Below are 23037 nucleotides of genomic sequence, written 5' to 3'. Positions count from 1 at the left end.
TAACATAAAGAGGACCCAACTAGGTTATAGCAGGTATCGGCAAGGCTTCTATTGGTTTCGGTTTAGCGGCTTCTCATAATATTTCAGGTTCAAGAGAGCTCATCTTCCACCTGCTCAGTTTCTACCTGTCTTAAATAAGGGAGTTGGTATAAATGATCTTGAAGGTCCCATCTGGTTCTAAAATTCTACGACTTTCCATGACACTTTACATAAGTGTTACTAGTAATTATTTTCAATTGGTAAAACACAGTTTGGGGGAATGGGAAGGGTAGAAGAAGTGGTGTGCAAGCATTTATTTAAACTCAGATCTTCCTGACTTTATGGCCTTCCTTGATCCCACCTTTTCCTGGGATCCCCAAGTCACATGCCATGGTTTGTGGACAGAAGTGGTGCCCCTCTGTGCCTGCACCCCTTTATTTCTATGAGACATAAACATGATCACCAGTAGCCACAGATGTCTGTTTCTCCAGAAGAGGGGCTAGCCATCCCCTCCCCCCAACCACATTCTTTCAATTATTGACCCGCCACCCTCTAGGATGCTTTGTTGGACCATAAGCGTCCCTCCTTAACTTCTCTGAACCCCATTTTCTTTATTTGTAAATGTCAAAATAATTACATTATCCTGCTTTCTTCATACTTTACAAAGCACCTAAAGTCACAGAATAAAGAGCAATATAAATATGAGCTATAACAACATTATTATTATCTCTGAAGCTCTGCCCCTTGGCTGCAAAAGCAAGAATTCCTTGGGGTTCATCTTGGCTTCACCAGGTAAACTTGAATATCAAGTTCAGATGGCTTGGAAATGAGATCAACAGGTCATTCCTCATAAATCCCTTGACTGTAGCCTTCACATAGTAATAGATAGATAAACCTCTGCGCATGTGTATGTGTGTGTGTAAGTGCATTTTATCAGTGCAATAGTGAGAGTACTATATCCGATATTAATACTCTAATACTCCATTGAGATCTGTAGCCTCCAAGATGGGGGTGATCCTTCCACTCATACTCAAGCAAGCCGTCCATAGTCCTCCCATAAGTTCAACTGGGGATGGGGGAGGGATTGTTCAATCAACTGATTAGGGGCCTTGCACATGACATCTTCAGGATACATCTCAATGAGTATCTCCATAGAGCCCTCAGTCTATCCTTCGGTTATCCACTGCCGTTGTAGCACGAACAACCTATTTTCTTTATTCCTCATATGTTTTTCTAACGACATTCTTGACTTCCCTTCCTCTACATAATTCCCTGTTTGCAATATGTTTCAGCCTCCTTGTACCCACCATGCACCCCTGCATGGCCTTTTGGCTGATCTTTACCTTCAGATCTTCAGAGTTGGTAAAATTCCATGATTCATAACCAAACAGCATCACCAGAAGAAGAGTGGTGTTCCCAAGATAGGACTTTGCTTCACAGAGAATCTTGGGGTCATGAAGAGTTGGTCAAGGGCAGGCTCACCTGATTTCCCCTTCTGATGTGCTTGTCTCCTGTTCCATTTGCATGGTAGTGAGCTCCTGCCCCTTCCCCTTGAAAGTCCACCAGGCACTGCTAACAAGTGAATAACTATAAAGTTTGGGCTTTTGAAGTTTTTACAAGCAAACAACTTGCAGGTCTGGCTACCACTTTTAAAAGGAATATTAATTGATGAAGCGATGCGAAAAGGAGCAGTAAAGGTGGAAAGTAGATGATCGTTTTAGGTGGGGACTGGGGCCCCTGAGTAGTGTGATTTCAGGGTTCAGTGCTGGTGAAAATAACGCCTCTCCCTCCTCTTTGCTGACCATGGGATTCATCTGAAATTCCTTTAGCAAGGAACAAACATGTTCATTTCATAATCAGGCTTGAGGCTAAAAATGTGAGCAGCCCTGGGACAATACCCATCCCCTCAAGTTCGCATTGGATTGTGAACAGCTGATATCAGATCCTTTCCTGAGGACACACCAAGGAATTATGGGTGGATGTTGATATGGAGGATGAGAGAACAACACCAATGGGGAGTAAGGGCACAGCACATAACGAGTGTCTCCAGCTGTTCCATAGTTTTGCCAAGGTCTCATTGCTCTTTATTCTGTGACTTTGGAAAGATCACGGTCGCTCCACTAGACGACATGGCAGCTGCTCATTTGACAGTAAAAAAGGAGTGATCTCTTTCACAGTCTTCAATTCGTTAAAAGATTCTCAGGGAAGGAGACGGTGTGAATGGTACAAGTAGGGAATCTTTTAGTAGAGAATGAAGTTGCTGGATTTCCAGAGTTCTAAGATGGGTGTTATAACCAAAGCTAGGGAATTCTGTAGGAATAACACCTAATAAAAGCCATGCTTGCCTAAGAAAGTCTGCTGTGCTTGAATGGGAAGGTCATCAAGAGGGAGACAGACATGAGGGCACGCACTTCAGGCATCAGTTGCTTTGTAAGGATATTTTACCAGGAGATCTGTCAAAATACCTTTACCAGACTAGGCTTCCCCATTTGTAAGCACTTGCCAGACAATCAATTAGCCTGATCTTTGGGGCTTGTCTTTGGGATGCCACTCCTGATGGTTTAGAACGTAACTACACAGACAAATTCTCCTTACTAGGGCCAAAGGGCAACATGACTGTGGGTGAAAGGTCCCGCCCAAGGGAGAGATAAAAACCAAACCAAACCCAGGTAATGACTGCCCCACAGGCCAAGGAGCACAGTGTCTTATGTCTCTATGTAGCCCAAACTTGCTCATATTCCATGATTTCTTAGTCTAATCAACCAATCATTAGGCATTTACACGTCTACTGTATAGCACCACGTGGCTCAGTGGATAGAGCTTTGATTGGACTTGGAGTAGACCTGAGTTTGAATCCAGCTTCAGATACTTACTAGCTACATGACCCTAGGCAAGTCACTTAATCTCTCTGTGCCTTGGTTTCCTCATCTGTAAAATGAGGATGATTAATAGCACCTTCTTCACAAGGTTGTTACAGGGATCAAATGAGATAACCTTTGTAAAATGCTTGGTGAACTTTAAAGCACTATATACATGTTAGTTATTTTTTTAAATAATTTATTATCCTTATTTATTACTACTTCTACTACTACCACTCCTTCTCATCCATTTCTTTTTCCTCTCTTACTACTACATAACAGGTACTGTGCTATAGACTGGGAAAACGAAGACAGAAATTAGATAATCCTTGCCCTTAAGAGGCTTACATTCTATTGGGCAATTCAGGCTGTGCATACATATATAAGTATACACAGAACAAGTATATATAAAATGTCAATTCTCTGGGCCAGATCTCGCATTCTATTTATTGCTCAGAATAATGAAGGCTCTCATGTTCATGTGATAGGAGGATCAATTGAAAGGAATCAGAAAGTTTAGCCAAAGGGTTGGACATGGTAATTGTCTTGAGGCATCTAAAGTCTGTCTTATGTAAGAGGGATTAGACCTGTTCCCTCTGGCCCGTAGGAAAGAGCTAGGTAGAGTACATAGATGTTGTATTGAAACAAATTTAGGCTTAATGTAAAGAAAACTTTTCTTTTAATTAGAGAATATATGGAAGTATAACTGTCTGCCATTGCGGGTAATGAGTTCTTTCATTTATATTTTACATTTATGAAACACCTATCTCTGCATCTCCACCCACCCCAAAGACAAGTAATTAAGTCAAACCAACAAAACAATGTCTCACATTTTATATAACATCCCACATGCATCATATCCCACCTTTCCAACAAAAGGGGAGAAGTATACTTTTCATTTATTTTTCATGGCCAAGATAGAGCATTTACTAAATTGACCATTTTTAAGATTACAGCCCCCTCTCCTCTTCTCCATCGTTATGAGAATTATGGCCTAGACCTATCAAGCTAGAGGCCCATTTTGGAGTTCTAGCCAGCCTCATCCTGGTGAGAGAGGGATTTTTCATTCCAATGAATTACAAATTCCAATGGGGAGAGTTGTAATAGAATGTACAAGGGAACACACAATGTTTTATGTTCCATGGTCTTTACAAAAGTTGTGTCCATGGGTCCACCTCTCTTTGCATGTCTCCCTGTGCTAATGTTTCTGTATCATTATACCACATGTGCTTTTCATAGGTTTTCAGAAACTGGAAAATGTGAGGAAGCATTTTTGGCTTTTGGGTCTCTTTCCAAGTAGTCTTGGTTGAACTCCAGCCTCTCAAAATAAGGATTGCTTCTTTTCTTTCTTGTTTAATATCCAGAAAGTGCCTTCATCCTATCAAAGTCACCAGATAGAGTATTCACTTAAAAAAATACAGCATTCTGGAGACTTTGTTAAGCTCCCAGAGTTACATGTGGCAGGCCATAAAATTATTCTCATGTCGAAGCCTTTTCTTATCATAGTTCAATGATGGCCGTAGTTCCATAAGCTCATAGACTGAGCGACAGAAGATATTAGGAAAGTCATTTGGTCCAACCTTCTTAGACTACATAGAGACCCTTTACCCAGCTTATTGAAACTACGAGGCACTGTTAGGTTGGTAATCTTTGCCAAGGAATTAAGGGCCACAGACTAAACTGGGGGAGAAAGGCTTCGCCCTGAATCACTTCTGACCACCTCAGACAGCACAAATCCATCCAGGAATACCCCACAGACTCCCCTCCCCCCCCGGTCTATGTTGTTCTCTTCTTCTCTGTGTCATGCCTGTGGGCAGGGATTCCAACTATGCCAAGCTTTCAAGTCTCTGGTATAAGGTTGGCATTCAATGAATGCTAGCTCACAGTTGTCAAAGGTGTATCTATGTAGCACTCTTTTTGGTTCTGGAACTGTGATTTCACCAGGGAGAGAAACATCCACTGAAGAAACACTCTCCAATGCAGACTGGCACCTTAGAGTATTGCTGGGGCATTGAGAAAATAATGTGACTCGAGCAGAGTCGGAGCCAGTGTGTCTCAGAGGTAGGACTTAAGCCAAGGCCTTTCTGACTCAGAAGCTGGCCCTGTATCCACTATGCCATGTTTCCTCTCCAGCCTTTGCTCCATTATTTTCCAAATGAAAATGAGGAAAAGGAAATTGGAGAAAATTCCTTTGGGGAATGAACAGAATCGATTTCATGGTAACTATTTGCCTCTTTCATCCTGTCTTAGATAACACATGGGGAGAGAACTGAAAAGTCATTTAATTCCACTCCCTCATTTTTAAAATAAAGAAACTCAGGCTGCAGGAGGTAAAGGGACTTGCCCCAGGTAAACAGGCAATAAGTAGCAGAGCTGAATTCGAACCTTGGTCTTCTGTCTCCAGGTCCAGCGCTTTTCCCATTTCGCTTCACTAGAAACATCTAAACATTTGTTTAACAAAATACAGCCCACTTTTAAAAATGGTTTGAAATATTAGCTCATTTTGGAATGGATGCACGGTGGTCTTGACTATGTCTAAAGTCACATCTGGGTTGTGTAAGAAGACTATCTGGAGATGGTGAATGACATTTATTGCTCCAATGTTTCTCTTACCCAAATCTAAAGGAACCTTTATGTCCTCGTCTTAATGTCCCTGTAATTTCCCCAGACTCTAGTTGAGTGTAATCTGTAGTCTTTAGAATACTTTTAATGGAGAGTTGTACACTCTAAGTAGCATTGGGCTGACACTCGTGGGATCGAGATGATGTGACTGTGAATTAGAAACAAAAGATTATTGTTCAATTTTATCAAGTTAAGTACATTTCCAAAAGGTAAGACTCAACTTAGGAATTCTGCTCCTGGAAAAGAAAAGTCTTTAAATTTTTAATGCAATGGAGGGTTTACATGTGACTCACTCCTCAAGATGATTTTCTGGTGAAAGGGATGCTTATACATGTAAGTAAAGAGAGAAGGAATGAGAATTAATAAGTGGATTCCCCTTACTGGAATCCCTCTAGAAAATGGCGACTTCACAGGTTCATAGACATGGACTGGATCCTGGGGGCCATCCAGTCTTCAACACCATACCTGTGGAATGACTAAAGATATCTAGGGAGGATGTCTTCGTCCTCACCTTTGGAGAGGTGCATTAATGAGTTTTCCTTAGATTGGGCTCAATTTCTCTTTCTTCAGCAGCCACCCATTGCTCCCATTTCTTCTGTTGAGAGATGCCAAGGGGGTCATAGGAATATGGATAAGGCTCTTGGGCAGGGCTGCGACATAGTCAGGCTTGTGCCGTAGGAGAATTACTTTGGCAGTCACATGGAGGATAGAGAAGGGGGAGACAGGAAGCCTGGAAGTTATATTAGGAGGTTCCTGTCATAGTCTAAGCAAGAGGCGATGAGAGCCTGAAGCTGGTGGAGTGAAGGGGACCATTGAGAGAGAGAGAGGTGTGGAAGTGGAGTTAGCAACATTCAGTGATGGTCTGCAAGTGTTACGAGGAGAGGCTGACAGGTCTATAGAGAACTAGTCACTTGAGTTTGGACAAGTCTTGTTGGAAACTTTCACTGTAAAAAAGCATTTGGGGCAGGGCGACTACTGGTTATTGTGCTGTAACTCACTTCCTCTGCTTATCGCTGAAGTTTCTACCCATCCCACATTGTCGTTGTTGTTATTGTTTATCCTTCATTGTTGACGAAGACCATGACATCAGGGAGGGGATGCCGTAACATGCAAGTGAATTGGGTTAAGTGAGGGAGAGCTGTGCAAAGTCACCAGCCTCACTTTTTCCTCCGGACCATCCTAGTCAAATGGCCAGATACAGATCAGGACTACTGGAGATGGCCCTCACCCATTACATAGTCAGCTAGATGGCACAGTGGATAGAGCTCTGAGCCTGGAGTCAGCCTGAGTTCAAATCCAATCTTGGATGTGTACTAGCCACGTGACCCTGGGCAGACCACTAACCTTCTATTTGCTTGGTTTTCTCAACTGTAAAATGGAAATATTAATAGCACCTACCTCCCAGGGTTGTTGTGAAAATCAAATGAAATGATAATTGTAAGGCACTTAGCACAGTGCTTGGCACCTAGTAGACACTTAACAAATGCCTGCTTCTCTTCTCTCTCTCCTCCGCCCCTTAGTAGGGGTAGTGGAAAGAGTGCCGGCCTTGGAGTCAGAGGATCGGCTTGGCCACCGGAAGATCATTTAATCTTTCTGAGCCTCCATTTCCTCATTTGTTCTAGATGGCCTTTTGGTCCCTTTCAGTTCTGGACTTATGGCCCTATGAGCTGTAAAATGAAGGGGGTTGCACTAAATGAGTCCTGAGGTCCCTTCCATTTCTAATTCTAGAATCTTCTGATCCCAGACCAGGAGCCACCACGCCCATGAGGAATTAAAGAAATGTGTTGGTAACAAGTACCATTTCTGGAACTCACGCTCCATGTAGATACAGACTTCATAAAGGCCCTTGGGCAGATGCTCACAGTTCTGTGCTTGACTCTATCCTTTTCTTGTTTAACATTTACCCCTGCTAGAACATGCACACGCATGCATGTACACATACATATACACACATGTGTACATGTATGCACACATGACCACTTGAACACATGTGCATGCACATGCATGCGCGCGCGCACACACACACACACACACACACACACACACACACAGAGGTTATTCTCTAGGACCCTGCCACTGGCTGAGTAAACCCAGAAAGGTGGCTTGTTTTCCTTTTCCTTTGGTGTTGGGAGCAGTTCCACCATGCCTGAGCAGCTCTGGAGCAGATTGCATGAACTCCTATTTTCGTTTTACATAGGGCTGTTACCACACCTGTAGGGAAATCTCTCCCTAGAAAACTTTGGCAAGGAATTGTAGGATGCTGCCTCATGATTTTGTCCTCTCAGAGACTTTCTTTTACCTTCTCAGTCCTTTCCTTTGGCTCGAGCTGCTGGATAAAGATTGAGGAAAATATTTTTCCTCCTTCATAGCAAATATTTCTAGTCCCTTCCAGCTGTAGGCCCACACCCCTTATCCCCAATGTCCACAAGTAAAAAATATTAATGATAATGATTTCTTTCCTTACCCTTGATGGCCAGATCCCCTTTGCTTCCTAGTCCCTGCACACAACAGATCTGTGTAAGATCCAGGTCAACTCGCCTTGAGGAGTCTTTGCTCCCCAAAATCTGCAGGCTTCAACCTCAGGTCTCATAATTGGAATGAGTGTAATACTCTAGAAAATGAACTTTTTGTTAAAAATACCTTTATTTCAATATAATTGGCTTCTTTCGTTAGCCTGCATATTTGATTTTATGGATTTAAAAGCAACATTCTGAAACTAAACCACTGCCTTCACCAGACACTGCCAAAGGATTCTGTGCCACAGAAAGAGTCGAGAATCCCTGATTCAGAAATAACTTCCCCAGCCCTACATGGCCGAGAAGTCCAGCTCCGAATTGAAGATCTCATATTGTTATTCTTTATTATTTTGACCCAAAGTTGTTAATCGCTCACCTTCTCTCCTCTCTGATTTGCATAGACTGTTTATTCTAGTTCACTTTGATTTTGTTCAGCCTTCTAGATCACAATCCTCAATGGCCTTTCCCTGGGTAATCAACCCACTACTCTTTTGGCTCCACTGCCCTGTCTCACCACTGTCTCATATAGACCCATTTCCTTCATTTATACACACATTTGTGGGTCCTTGTATGTGGATACAATTATAATATATGTGTGTATATGTAATTGGACACATGTGTTATGCAACATATATTCATGTGTGTCACATATATTTATATATATACAAAGCATGTACATATGTATATGCTTATGTATATGTCCATGCACACATATTGGACTAGACCGGTATAAAGAGTGTTCCCAGTGAAGGACTCTCTCTAACAAAGCAGGTCTGTACCTTCTCACAAATCACAATCTTCAAGAGTTCTCTGTTTCACTAAGAGTGTAAGGAACTTTGTCCAAGATCACCTAACTAGTAAGTGACAGAAACGGGAATTAGACCTATGTCCTCTTTACTCTGAGGCCAGTTCTTTGCCTACTCTGCTGCACTCCCTCATGTATGTATATGTACATGTATATGTATATGTATATGTATATGTATATGTATATGTATATGTATATGTATATGTATATGTATATGTATATGTATATGTATATGTATATGTTTGCATGTATTTCATGCAAAGGAAATGGGACTTAGTGACAGCAAGTTAGCCTCAGAGTTCCAAAGGGCATCCACAGGTCATCATGCTGCTACTTAAATAGCATCAACTTACATGGCTCTAATGAAAATCACATCAAACAACTCCTTTATCTTCTAGAGACTTTCTCCAATGACTTAAAAATATAATTTGGGGGCAGCTAGGTGGTGCAGTGGATAGAGCACCAGCCCTGAAGTCAGGAGGGCCTGAGTTCAAATTTGGCCTCAGACCAAACACTTGACACTTACTAGCTGTGTGACCCTGGGCAAGTCACTTAACCCTAATTGCCTAAAAACAAAACCAAAAAAAAAATATCACTAGGACTTATGTGTATAATCATTATGTACCCCAAGGAAGAATGAGGACTGAAGACACAATAATCATAAAGTTACCACGGAGAAAGGTGAAGCTCAATGTGTTAAGGATCTGATTGGCATTGTGAAATCAAACATTAATGAGAAGAACACATTTAGAGGAATTAACACTTTTTCACACCACCAGTCTTTTTTTATATTTTTTCCAGTTACAAATAAAGACAACTTTTAACATTCGTTTTTTTAATTTTGAGTTCCAAATTTCCTCCCTCCTTCCCTTTCCTCCCCCTATCTTGAGATAGTGAGCAATTTGATGCAGGTTATACATGTGCAATCATACAAAACATATTTCCATATTAGCCACATTATAAAAGAAAATACAGACCAAACACACACATACAGAGAGAGAGGGAGGAAAAAAACAGCATGCTTTGATCTGTATTCAGAACAGTAACAGTAACAATTTTAATGTAAACTTTTGGTTCGGTAAAATGGGCGGCAGTGGAAGTATAAATCATCTATGTGAAAAGCCTCACAATGTTAGTGAAATGCAGTAGGGCTTACTACCCAAGAAAGCTACAGAAAACAATAACACTGATTTGCCAAAAAGAAGGAAGAAGACAAATGTTCTTTAAGTAAATAATAAACAGTTTAAAATTTACAGAAATGCTTCTGGAACAAATATACTTCACTTCAAAAAGCAATGAGAGAGGCCAACAACAGTTATATATCACTGGATTTGTTGAATCCAATGGTGGATACACGTAGAGCAGAAGTGGTTTATCTCCACACACAGTCCATGAAATCATTAAGATTCAAGAGTGGAATCAAAAGGGTCGTATTGGATAATAACATGAACTCAACCACAACTACGTGGATATAGATGTCTGTCAAATAAATTAATGAATTGTGAAGATTTGTTTATAGAAGCAGATGGATTTCTGGGAGGGTGTCACCATCAAGTCATTGCCCCCAGAAATTCAAGAAAGTTCATCATCTGATTGATCAGTACAGATTATGTAATGAAATGGTAGAAACTGTGAGATACGAAAATTGAGCATCTATTAGATAACTAGAAAGATGTAATTAGATGGCAAGACCCAGGCATCAGAAACTCACTTTCCTTTGTAAACTGAGATAAGACATCCCCATGCTATGAATACAGAACCCAGAATTATACTTCAGGATTCAGCAAATAACCTATAGTGGAACTCAAAGCATCAGTATTCCCATATATTCCTATATGTGCATGTGTGTGTGTGTGTGTGTGTGTGTGTGTGTGTGTGTTCCCATAACCAGCATTGACCCACAAAAATGTTAAAAGATATAGCCATATTCATGCTCAATTTCCATGTTTCACTGCACAAAAAGCTCTCAAAATATAGAGATCTAGAAGGAGAAGTTAAAACCATAGAGGACCAGGATGAGTATTACTGTTCTCCTGCTTTCTCCTGGAGTTGCACTGAGGATGCTTTCAACAAGACTTTCTTTGTATCACAAGTGCTTAACACAGTGCCCAGCACATAGTAAGAACTTCATAAATGTTTAGTGACTGCCTCACAATATGAGGATACACTTGGATATTCTCATAAAAGCAGTTATTTTTATCTACCTGTCCTACACAATTACCTGCAAAAAATCAAATATAAAGGAATGATAACAGAGTGTTGACCTGTCTTCACTTCATTTCTAATTGAAACTATTTTTAAAAGATGGAAAGAATGAGATGATAAAAATGATGGTAATTATGATGCTATTTCACGTTTGTAGAGTGTTTTTTAATGATAGCAAATCCCTTTGCATAAATTATCTCTTTTGATCTTCACAATAACCCAATGTGGGGTACTTCATTATCTTCATTTTACAGATTAGGAAATAGAGGCTGAGAAAGATCAAGTTAATTGCCCAGGGTCAAACGACTAATACGTGAGGCAAGATCTGAACTCAAATCATTCTGATTCCAAGGCGAGTGTATAGTCTTTGTGCTGCTTCCAAGAGACATAGGTGCAGAAGATCATTCCAGGCGTGGGGTTGGGCAGAGAACAGCAGCTTGTGCAAAGACAGTGAGGTGCATAGAAGGGGAGGGAAGGGCAGGGGGCTTCCTAGCCACCCTGTAGGATTCTTGACTTGCACCCTGAATCTTCAGACCCAGTGCTACCATTGCAAGCAGATTGCAGTGTTAGAATTGTTTCCACAAAGCTCTTGCAATGGACAATTCACAAAACTTTCTGACTCCCACACAATTCTTTTTTTAATTTTTTTTAAAAAAAGTTGATGTTAGATATGTTTGGGATGTAATGGTGTGGATGACATATGGAAAGAGTCCACCCCTGCCCAAAGCTCCCTCCATTTCTTTTTTAGTCTTTATTCTGTAACTTAGAGTTTAATCTTGTCTTTTTAGCAACTGAATAGAATCCCTTACATCCTCCAGTAAAAACAGTCCACTCTGTATAATTCTATATTGAACTGCCTGCTGTCTGCATCCAAGGAATCTGCTTTAGGTTAACCATTCCAAAGGACCATCTTCTTTGGAAGACAGTGTGATTGCTCATATAACTAAGCCTCCATCTAAAGGACAACACTTTGGCATTCATTTTTTCATATAAATAAAAGTTGATTTACTGCCAGTGATATTAATGAGTATGTCAAAGATTTGTGGTTTTGTTAATATGGGAAAGCTGTTCTCAGACCTACATTGCAATCCATATATAACTTAGCTAGATAAAGCACTGGGCCTGGAGTCAGGAAGACCTGAGTTCAAATCTGACCTTAGACCTTTACCAGCTGTGTGACCTTGGGAAAGTCACTTGATCTCTGTTTGCCTGAGTTTCCTCGTCTGAAAAATGAGGATAATAATAGCACCTACTTCCCATCAACCTAGGTAATGCAATGGATAAAGCACTAGGCCTGGAATGAGGAAGAACTGAGTTCAAATCTGGCCTCAGACACTGACCTTGGGCACATCATATCTTCCTCAGCTAACTCAACTGTGAAATGGGGATAGTAATAGCACCTACCTCCCAGGGTTATTGTAAGGATCAGATGAGAAAAATTTGCGCAGCACTTAGCTCAGTACCTGTCACATAGTAGGCTCTTTACAAAGCATGTTTCCTCTCCTCTTGGTTTTGAGGTAACTCCCATTGACTTTTTGCTTTGAAACCACTATCTTCAAGTATGTGTTGGGTGAGGCAGAATTTTCCATCAGCCTGGTGGAAACTTCCTCAACATGCAGGCACATGTAGTCATGTTCACAGAATCCATGACTCCTGCCCTGACCTTGGGGAGAGGATTACAAGATTTTCCTGTTCCATCTTCTTCAAAACAAGACAAAAAACTCAAGGAGGGCAGCCAACAAAGAAATCAACAAAGGAATGTGAACTTCTTTTGCAGGAGCAACTCTTATTTATATCCTATCTTCAAATGAGTTTAATTCTAATCGATTGATTCCTGGGGAAGGGGATGGGAGAGGAAGGGCTGTTGACTGAGAGGTGGACTTAACAGCTTCTGTACTGAAGCACCCTGGGACCATAGGAGTCTGCTTCCTGGGGAGGTAGGAAAGATTAAAGGGACCAGGGCTTGGCTGAGAAGCCTTCACATCTGAGAGTGCAGAGGAAGATTAACAATCCATTTTATAGCTTCCTTTTTTTAACTAATTTGGGCCATTTAGGTGGCAGAGTAGGTAGAATACCCAGACTCATCTTCCTGAGTTCAAATCTGGTCTCAGATACTTACTAGTTGTGTGACCCTGGGCAAGTCACTTCACGTGGTTTGCCTCAGTTTCCTCATCTGTAAAATGAGCTGGAAAGGAAAATGTCAAACTACTCTAGTATTTCTGCCAAGAAAACCTCAAATGGGGTCATTAAGAGTCAGAAACAAATGAAAAATGACTGAACAGAAAGAAGCCAAAATGAGGAGAGAGTCCAAGTTAGGCACGGCAGACAGACTAAACAAAGCCATGGAGATGAGATGAAACGCCAAATTTGAAGAACGCCTGATAGTTCAGGTTAGGTAGAACACAGGATATGAAAGGAAGAAATATTAGATGTCGGAAACTCAGGTGGGGGAGAGGCCAACTTTGAAGAGCTTTAAGGAATTTGTGTTTTATCTTCAGAGCGATAGCAAGCTAGTGACATTTTTTGAGAAGGAGAGTGAGTGGTCAAACCTAGGTCTTGCAGAGATTGTTTTGGCAAATGTGTAGAGAACATTTTAGAGAGGGGAGTGATTAGAAGCGAGGTAATTAAGTAAGAGGCCATTGCAATAGTCCAGACTTGAGGTGATGAAGATATGAAATAGGGCCGTGGGAATGGAGAAGAGGGAAGAAATATGAGGTGGGATTGATAAGACATGGCAACTGACTGGATGAAAGAGTAGGTGGTGGAGGGAAGGGATAATCAAGGACAAGGTTGTAAGTCACAGTGACTGGAAGGAGGGTGGAGCTCCAAACAGAATTAAGAAGTGTAAAGGTGGGGACCCAGAGTTAATGAGATCCTATTTGGACCTATTGAGTTGGAGGAGATAATATGGAATTAGAGAGATAGCCAGGAGGCAGGTGGGCAGGTTCAACTGCAGTTCAGGAGAGAAATTAAGCCTGGATAGAGAGATCTGGGAGTCACCTGTAGAGAGGGCAAGTAAAACAGGCCTTGACTTCCCTTCACAACTGTTGGGGCTGAAGCACCTTTGTTCATCCCAAGCTTCCTGACAGGTACCTTCTGACCACCCCCACCCCCACCCACCCCCACCTTGTATGTGTTATCTTCCTTCATTGGAATGTGAGGGTTTTGAGGGATCTGAGAGACCTTGAGAGACAGTCTTTCTATCTGCTTTCATTTGTATTCTTAATTTTTAGCACAGTGCCTAGCACAGAGTAAGCTCTGGACTTGATTCAACCCATGAAAACAAAGTTCTACCTTTGCAATACAAACATTTTCCTTACCAGGGCTGCTGTCTGGCAGTTAAAAAGGAAATGTCATTGCCTCTGCAGAATTAAATATGAGCATCACACAGAGGCCAATGGGAAGACACATAGTGAGTAAGCGTAAGTGCAGCTTACAATTAATGAGTGAAGGGCAGATGGCATCAGTGAGTTGTAATGGAAGAAGAAAGAGGGGGCCGGCTGTACAGCAAGGGGGAGAGAAGACAGGTGGTTGGCCAGAGGGCCCCATTGGCATCCTCACGATGTTGGCAGAAAGTGAAGAAGGCCCCTAAGACATTGGGTGGACCTCTCATAGCCAGCTTTCAAGAAGGCGTGGACCAGAGACGACCAAGATGGAGAGGCATGGATTGGCTATGATCTGCATCATTGAAAGAGATGCCTGAAGCAATATGGTGACAGAGCCGTTGGTGCCTATACGTCCATGTCCTCCTAGAAATTCCCCACAAGTGGTTCACTCAACATGGTAAGGGCCCTCCTCTAGTTCCCATGGCATTACATAATGCACATATACATTATCCACGAAAGGCAGCTAGGTGGTGCAGTAGATTGCTGGTCTTGGTGTCGAGAAGACCTAAGTTTAAATGAGACCTCAGACACTTAGCAGTTGTGTGACCCTGGGCAAGTTACTGAACCTCTGTTGGCCTCAGTGCCCTCAACTGTGAAATGGGAATAATAATAGCACCTATTTCTCAGAGTTGTTGTGAGAATCAAATAAGACAAATATTTGAAAAGCAGTTAGCACAGTGCCTGGCACATACTAGGTTCTCAATACTTATTTGTTTCCTTTTTTTCATGAGCCATCCCTTGTTTCCTCACATGACTGTACCACCTTTTTTCCAATCCCTGGATTCTTTGGTAACATCCTTCACATCACTGCATCTGCATAAACCTTCGTGCAGCCTGCTCACATCCGCCATTCATTCACCTCTCCATTGTATAGAATACGAAATAATATAGAATAAGGAATGAAGTAAAACAAATTACTTTGTGAAGCCAACGGGACAAAAAGACATTATTGATTTAGGGTATAGGAGTATGGATTAGGGAAGGGTCCATAGGAGAGGTGACATTTGAGTTGGGTCTTAAAGATTGTGTAGGAAAGCAATTGGTGATGAAGAGGATGAGGGAAGGCATTCTAAGCACAGGAACAGTGTGGGCAGAGGCATGGCTGCAGGAACTTGGAGATGGTGTCATGGAGGATACCCAGTTTTGGCACAGGGCATAGGACGAGATAAGACTGAAAAAGGTTGGAAAGGGTAGCTGTTTACACCTTTGACTAACAATGTCTTTGCCAAGTTGAAAGGCGTTTTCCAGACAAAGGACTCCCTAGTGCCTATGATTCTGGTCCCCAACCTACCTTGTCTAGTCTGCTTCACTTCCCTATAGACCAATATGTGGAAGGAAAGAAAAACATTTAAGCCCCCCCCCAATTAATCTAAAATAGAAATATATAGTTGTGCAGGCCCAGCTTAATTTCTGAGAGAATATAAAATATGTTTTTCTTTTTCTTTAAGAAGTAATAATTGAATCTTTGAGATTGAGTATAATTTTAAAGAGAATTCAGATACAGGAGAAGAAAAAGATTCTAAAACTATTTAGAACAGTTTTCACATGTTCCTTCAACTGGCAGATATTTTGTTACAGATAGTAGGAATTTTCTTTCATACAGGAATTTTCCCCTAAAAATGAAGAAGGGAAAATTACTTCATTATGGCAGTGTTTAGAAATAGAACATCTGTACAAACATCTGTCTGTGGTGGAATGATAACGTGGCTCATTCTGCATTATTTTTAGCATGTTACAATATGATTTGTAATATTTTGCATAGTGAATTCCACCCCTTCTCAAGTGGTGTTCATTCACTCCTTTTATCCCAAAGTTCACATTGCCCAGGAGTCTTTTCTACACGCCCTTCTGGGTCCTTGACATGAAATGCAAAGGAGAGATTTTCCCAGTGCTTGGATTTTCCCTCAAGTTTTCCCAGCTGCTTAGGTTACTCACCTACAGATAAACACATTGAGTCTCCAGCTCTTCAAGAGGCATAATTTGATGCATCTTTAAGAAGAAACAGGAAGAAAAGTTCCAATATTTTTGAAATGATTGTGAAATCCCCAGCAGGCTTTGGGCCACAGCAAAACCTGAGTGGCCTGTCACACGGGCAACAGTGGAGAGCATGGAGGTGGACTGTGAAATCCTTAGCTGCCATTTTGGCTGAGCAGCAGATACCATATTGGTCCTCCTTTTGAAATGTAAATATGTTACCAAGAGAGATGGCATTGCCCATTAATTAATGCCATTAATTAAGTAATTAATACCATTGTCAAACTAATTTTATTGGTGGAGAGAACTTCCTCTACTAATGGAACTCAGAATACCTTCTCTGCAACTTTTAGCCTTAGAAAACTGCCTAGAGCCTTCAGGCAACTTAATTGACCTAGAAAACCACCAATTAACATTATCTACATTGTACTGTATTTTTTTTTAATTTTAAATTTTGTTAAACATTTCCCAATTACATTTTAATTTGGTTCTGGCACAGTTTGACCCCTCTGGCCTAGAGCAGTGAGAGGTTAAGTGATTTGCCCAGGGTCACACATCCAGCACATGTGAAAGATGGAATTTGGACTGAGGGCTTCAGAACCACGGAGCCAGCTACGCATCTTTATCACATTGTTTACTCGTGTCATACTCTGATGCCGTATATATGAATCAGTGCATTAGAAAAGCTATCCTCTGAAAAGAGAGCCTTATGGGAAATGGAGAGAGAAAAGGATCTGTTTGCTCTGGGTTTTGGCTTCCTTTTATTTCGATACTACCTCCATTTCTCATTGTGCTCCTCCCCACTCCTCTAACCAGAAGTCTTCCTTTGTGAAAACAAAAACAAAAACAAAAAAACCCCAAACTTACAAGTTCAGCCAAACCAATTGACTTATCAGATTGCATATATAACATTCCATGCCCATAGCCCCTCCTCTCTCCTTTAAAGAGAAGGTGCATTTTCTCTTCTCTTCTCCTTGGCCGATTTGGTCATTATAAGTAGACAGTAGAACAGATTTCTTTTAAAGAAATGGGGGCAAGGAGTCAAGAGCTATGGTGTAGGGATGGGGATAGGGGAAGATTTGATGGGATACTGACCTGAAAGATGCTCTAGGTACCAAGGTGAAGAATGAGTGAACTCTGAGTGCTTGAAGCACAGATCTGCTAAAAGGGAAGAGGGACATAACAAGGGAGAGATATAAAAAGGACAGTCAGCACCCGAGTTTGCTAGCTAGGAGTTAGAGTAGTTCGTGTTGAATTTAATCATGCACCACTTCCACCCCTACCCTTGTTTCATGAAACACTGATTCATAACGGCAACATCAGTTTGCCAGGCACCAGCTCTGTGCAAGGCTGTGGGGCTGCCTTGCCACTCGCCTCCTTTCTCATCTGCACTAGCTTCTGAGAGGTGGTCTTTATCATCTGTGGTACTTGCCCCCTTCTCTAGAATCAAGGATATATATTAAGTCTCTTCACTTTCTTCATGGCTTTGTTATTTTTTTCATTGAAAATTCAGTAAATAGGCCAGAAAAATATAGATTCTTTCACCAGACCAATTACAATGTTGACATTCCCAGGACAAATGCCATCAGTTCCTACCTTGCACAATAAAAGGTATAGAACACAGTGCAGGGAGGGTCAGAGTGAACCACAAGTTGGCCAGGAATCTGTAAAATAACTCAAGTTCTGGAATACAACCACAAACAAAGAAAATGGGCCTATGTACACGAGACCTGCAAGAAAGCAACAGCAATAGATAATTATGGAGGACCTCTTAAGGGTAAGACATTGTGTGAAGTGCTATGGGGGACACAAAGAAATATAAGTTCTAGTCCTTGCCCTCAAGAAGCTCACAGCCTTGTTGAGAAGACAAAATACAAACATGAGAAGTTTAAATAGTAACAAGAAAAAAAAACGAACCAGCCCTATGAGTTCATTTGTTCAATCATTTCAGTCATGTCTGACTCTTCATGACCCCATCTGGGGTTTTCTGGGCAAAGATCTTGGAATGGTTGGCCATTTCCTTCTCCAGCTCATTTTACAGATGAGGAAACTGAAGCACAAAGGGTTAAGTGACTTGCCCAGGATCACACAATTAGCAAGTAACTGAGGCTAGATTTGAACTCAGGTCTTCCTGACTCCAGGACCAGTGATCTATCCACTGCACCACCTATATGAGAGTGCCTGATTAATTGTCAAAGGAGTTGTTCTAGGTTCAGATGATGACGAGAGTCCATGTTTGTTGAAGCAGTCTGGGCAGGTTTAATGGGAGAGAAGAAAGGTCAAAATCACATTAAGAAGAATCAGGCCCACTAGACATTTGCTTTGCTTTTTTATCTGGTTTTCGTTAGGTTCCAAGCATACTTAGCAGATCCTTGGTCCAGAACACTCCCCTGGTCTCCTGGCAACCTTAGAAGAAAGAGGGGTAGGCCCCTAGCTCGTTGGGAGGACCGTCCAGAGGAGAATGTAATGGAGAGCATAGACAAGAGTGGTACAGGATGGGTAGGAAGTCTACAAAATCTATATTGCAGGAAAGAATAGTTGTGTTGGTGGTACCACCACCCATTAGAGTACTTAAAGCATTCTGGCAGACACTTGCTGTCTCTGACATCAGAGATCCAAGAAACAGCGGAAGAAAATATGGCTAGTTTATAAGGTCATAGATAATAGACCATAAGAGTTAGACATAGAAAGGACCTTAGCAGTCACCCAGGCCAACCCTTCATTTCACAAACGAGGAAATCAAGGCCTAAGGAGGGTAAAGGCCTTGCCCAATGTCATATAGATAGTAAACAGCTTCCACTCAGGTTCATCACTTTTTCTCCTATGACTCCTTGGAAAAGCAGCAAATACACATAGGACCAACGAAAAAAAATTGGAAAAAGATGAATATTTTTCTAATGAAATTGTCTTTAAGAGCACCATTTGCCAGGCCTTTAGGATGGCTCAACAACGTACAGGAATTCAACATCAGAAGATCTAGGTTTGAATCCCACCTCAGAGACTTCCCACCTATGTGATCCTTAATATTTTCTAGTCTCACTTTTCTTACGTGTAAAATGGAGAGAATAGGGCTTACCTTTCAGTATTGTGCAAAACAACGACAATTGCGTAGATGTGGCATTTGCAAAGCAGCATGGTACAGTGGAAAGAACCCTGGATTTGGAATCAGAGGACCCGGGGTCGAAGCCAGACCCTGGCACTTACTACCTGTGTGATGTTAGGCGAGTGATTTTATTCCTCCCAGACTCTGTAAAATGAGAGGGTTGGACGAAATGGCCTGGAAGGGCCCTTCTGACTCTAAATTCCTAGTTCTATTGTTCTGGTCACATTGAGATCTCTCTGCCAGAGCAGATAAGCAGCTGTATTACAACCAACCTATAGTATGAGAGTGTTGCCTGGGACAGTGAGAGGTTACGTGACTGCTAGGGCTCATGCAGTCAGGTTGTGTCAGAAGCAAGATTCACACCCAGATCTTCCTGACCCCAAAGAGGGCTCTCTAGCCACAACACAGCCACACTGTCTCCTGAGTGGTCCTGTTAGTTATGGTGAGCATCACTGGCTTTTCCTTGGAGGTAGCACCATTTAGGCCTATCGCTGGGTGCCTGATTTAGGACGCTAAAAGGTAGAGAGGAAGGGAAAGAGAACAGAAAGTGAGTTCAAAGGAGGGCTTGTTAAAAAGGTAATGACCGAGGAGGGAACTAAGCCCTCTGAGGAAGGTTAAAGGAACTAGGTTTAGTTAGTCTGGGGAAGAATAGGCCAAGGGGCGAAAATATCCCAAAGAGTTATTACAGGGAGGGGAGGATACCTTACTTTGAGAACAGAAAAGAACAAAATGAGTTTCAATTGAGTAGAAGAGATTTTGATGACAGAACAGCATCTCCATAGGTCAATGAAACAGGCAGAAGGGATTTTGACTTTCATGAGTTAGCCTCAAAATAGCTGAACTTTCAAAATATACCTGCTCATCAGAGCTCGCACACATCTGTGCAACGGAGGAGGAAGAGTTTCTGTATGATTGATTCCTGCTGCAACAGACCTCTGAGGCAGAAGGAGTTTATTGCCCAGTCAGACTACATACAATAGAAGCAAACAGAAATGACTTCCATCTCCCATGGACATCAGTTAATTTTGTAGCCCACAAAGGCAAAGGGTCAGGGGAGCCCTTTCTGTAATAATTGCTTAGAAATCCAGAATTTAAAATTATACCACCCTTTACAAGTCTTTCAAAAGAGAATGTGTATTCACCTAGCCAAATTATTCTCAGCAAAGATCTGCTCGATAGAGGATCATGGAACAATGATTTAGAGCATGAAAGGACCTCAGAGGGGATATAGTCCTATCCTCTCATTATATAGATGAGACATCTGAAGCTCACTGAGGTTGGCCAACTTGCCCAGGGTCACATAGAAGACATTGCATTGTTGGCCACCTTCCTCAGACCTAGATACACCTACTCTCACACTGCAAGGCACCTTGAGAAAGGAAGACTAGACACATTCCTTGCTCCTAACTGCCTTCTCAACTCCTTCTCTTGTTATCACTCAGAAGGCTCAATAGGGGGTCCATCCAAATACATATTGAAATCTGGCTGGTCATTAGATATTCTTCATCCACCTGGTCTTTCCCGTGTGGGTGGACAGACCAAATTCCTTATAGGGAATCCATGTCTCATCTGGACAGTAGGCTTTGCCATGTCCGGGGTTTGTGGTGCGTTCATCACAATGTCTTCCAACTGGATGACTTCATTATCCACAAAGAATCCTTACTCCATCTGGTCTCAGTGCTGGATCTTCCCCAACACAACAGCGAATACCTTTGGGGAGCACAGATGTCTCCTTGTTCTGTGCCTCACCTTGAAATTTATTATCAGAGGTCTTGATCAAGGCTATTTCTGTTGCTGTATAGTCCAAGGAAATTCGAGTGATTCTGAGTCATGGATAAGACTTGCGTTCTTGTGAAAGTATTGAATCAAATGTGTGTTGTTGTCATTGTTGCTGTTTTCATAATAAACAAACAATAGGTGTGTGAAGAGGAAATCCAAGCAGGAAGTACCACAGTTCGGGGAGGGGGGGGTGTTAAGGAACACATACACAGCACATCCAAGCCGTGGGAAAAATTCTCTGATTTTATTAATACCAAAACTTGACGTACAGAATGATGGTAACTACTGGCCTGCGTCTCTACTCACCCATCTATGCAAAATCTTTATGAGAGTCATTTATGTAGGACTCCAGAGCATCTTCAATGATGGTACTAGTAGGAAGGAGGCGGGACTTCTCAAGCAAGACTCAGCAGTCAGTGGGGCACAGCTTTCCCATTTATCAATTAACTGAAAAATTCAGAGAATGCACAATCCCATTGTGCCTGTACATAGGAGGTGCTTAATAAATATTTGACGAATTGAGGATTTAAGGCAGGGAGTATTATGGAGAGGGAAGAGGCTATCAGGAAACTTCTGTGATGTAAAAAAAAGGGAGGATTCAATAACACTTTCTTAATGCAAGGAGCAGTGAGTTCCTCAATCTCTTTGTTGCCCACCCCACTCCATCTCCCAAAAACAGCCTTCCAAAAGCTTGCTCAGAGTCCCTGGATGATAAAGTCTTCCCTGGCGTTAGCTATTCTTTTGGTCACTTTGGCGCTGACACGTGCAATAGTCATAGCCTAGTTTAACAAAGCAAGGAAAAATTTTGAATTTCAAGTGGGGGCAAAGTGAAATATTTACCCATCTTCTTGTGACTCACCCCTTGGAGCTCAGCTGGAGGCTTCTGGCTGCCAGGATCCAGTGGGGGTCAGTAGATGTCACACATTTTCCTAGAGAGCCTCTGCTTCTCCACTCAAGACCTTGTTTTCTGAAAAAGGTAAATAAAAAAGCCACTGTTGGGCTGATTCCTTGAGTTGTGCTTAATTTAATTTCCATCTATGAACTTTTAAAAATAGTTTTCTCATTTCAAAGACAAACAGCAGCCCTCTCTGAACAACCTCTCCCAAATGAGAGCCCCCCTCCATCCTCCTCTTTGTCCCCCTCATTTCCTTTTTCTGCTGCCTGGAATGAGCTTACATCAGTAATATTCATAAATGATTTACAAAAGTAACTTCTCTATAATAGCTGGGGGCCAGGGGTTTTTATGATGTTGCCAGATGTACCCTCAAAAAAAAATCATCTGGTTCAAAACACTTGTGATAAATCCAGGCACAGTCAATTCCCCAAAGTGAGTTGACTGGCCTCCCTGACTTGGTGCAGACTTCCTTTCTTTCCTCCTTTCCCTGACATCCCCTTCCCTCCAAATCCAGACTTGAGAAGGCAATACTAAATGGGAGGCCTAGCACCTAAAAAGAAAAAAAAACAATTATTGGAGGCTTGGTGGCACAGATTAGAAACTTCGTATGACTGGCTCCAGGTTTCCTTGAGAGGTTAGAATGACAATGTCTGACTGGAAAAAAGCCATTTAGGAAATCCAGGTAATTCAGAGTTAATGTACAGATTTTATGCTTTTCCTTTAAATGTCACTTTGGGCTCTGGACACAATGTTTTTTCCAACAAGACCATGCCTTTAGATGAATGGGTTCCAACTGAGACCAGTCAGGGCAAATATCTAATTGTGGGGTGGCTTGGATAAGATCAGCCCCCTTCATACACACACAACACACACACACACACACACACCTTCTTTCAAGACAGATAGAATTTTTCA

The 23037-nt window shown here is 41.7% G+C and overlaps 1 protein-coding gene across 1 annotated transcript in view; it reads left to right on the top strand.

Annotated features, from left to right (window-relative positions):
* The window catches only part of RARB (retinoic acid receptor beta), an 829117-nt gene that overhangs the window by 425833 nt on the left and 380247 nt on the right, over positions 1 to 23037 (top strand). The gene's annotated exons all lie outside the window — the stretch shown is intronic.

This window comes from Phascolarctos cinereus, unplaced genomic scaffold (genome assembly GCF_003287225.1).
Source record: "Phascolarctos cinereus isolate Bilbo 61053 unplaced genomic scaffold, phaCin_HiC Scaffold_1;HRSCAF=81, whole genome shotgun sequence".
In the NCBI taxonomy this organism is placed as follows: Eukaryota; Metazoa; Chordata; class Mammalia; order Diprotodontia; family Phascolarctidae; genus Phascolarctos; species Phascolarctos cinereus.
The sequence above is the reverse complement of the archived record's forward strand: the minus strand, read 5'-3'. Positions and strand labels throughout refer to the sequence as shown.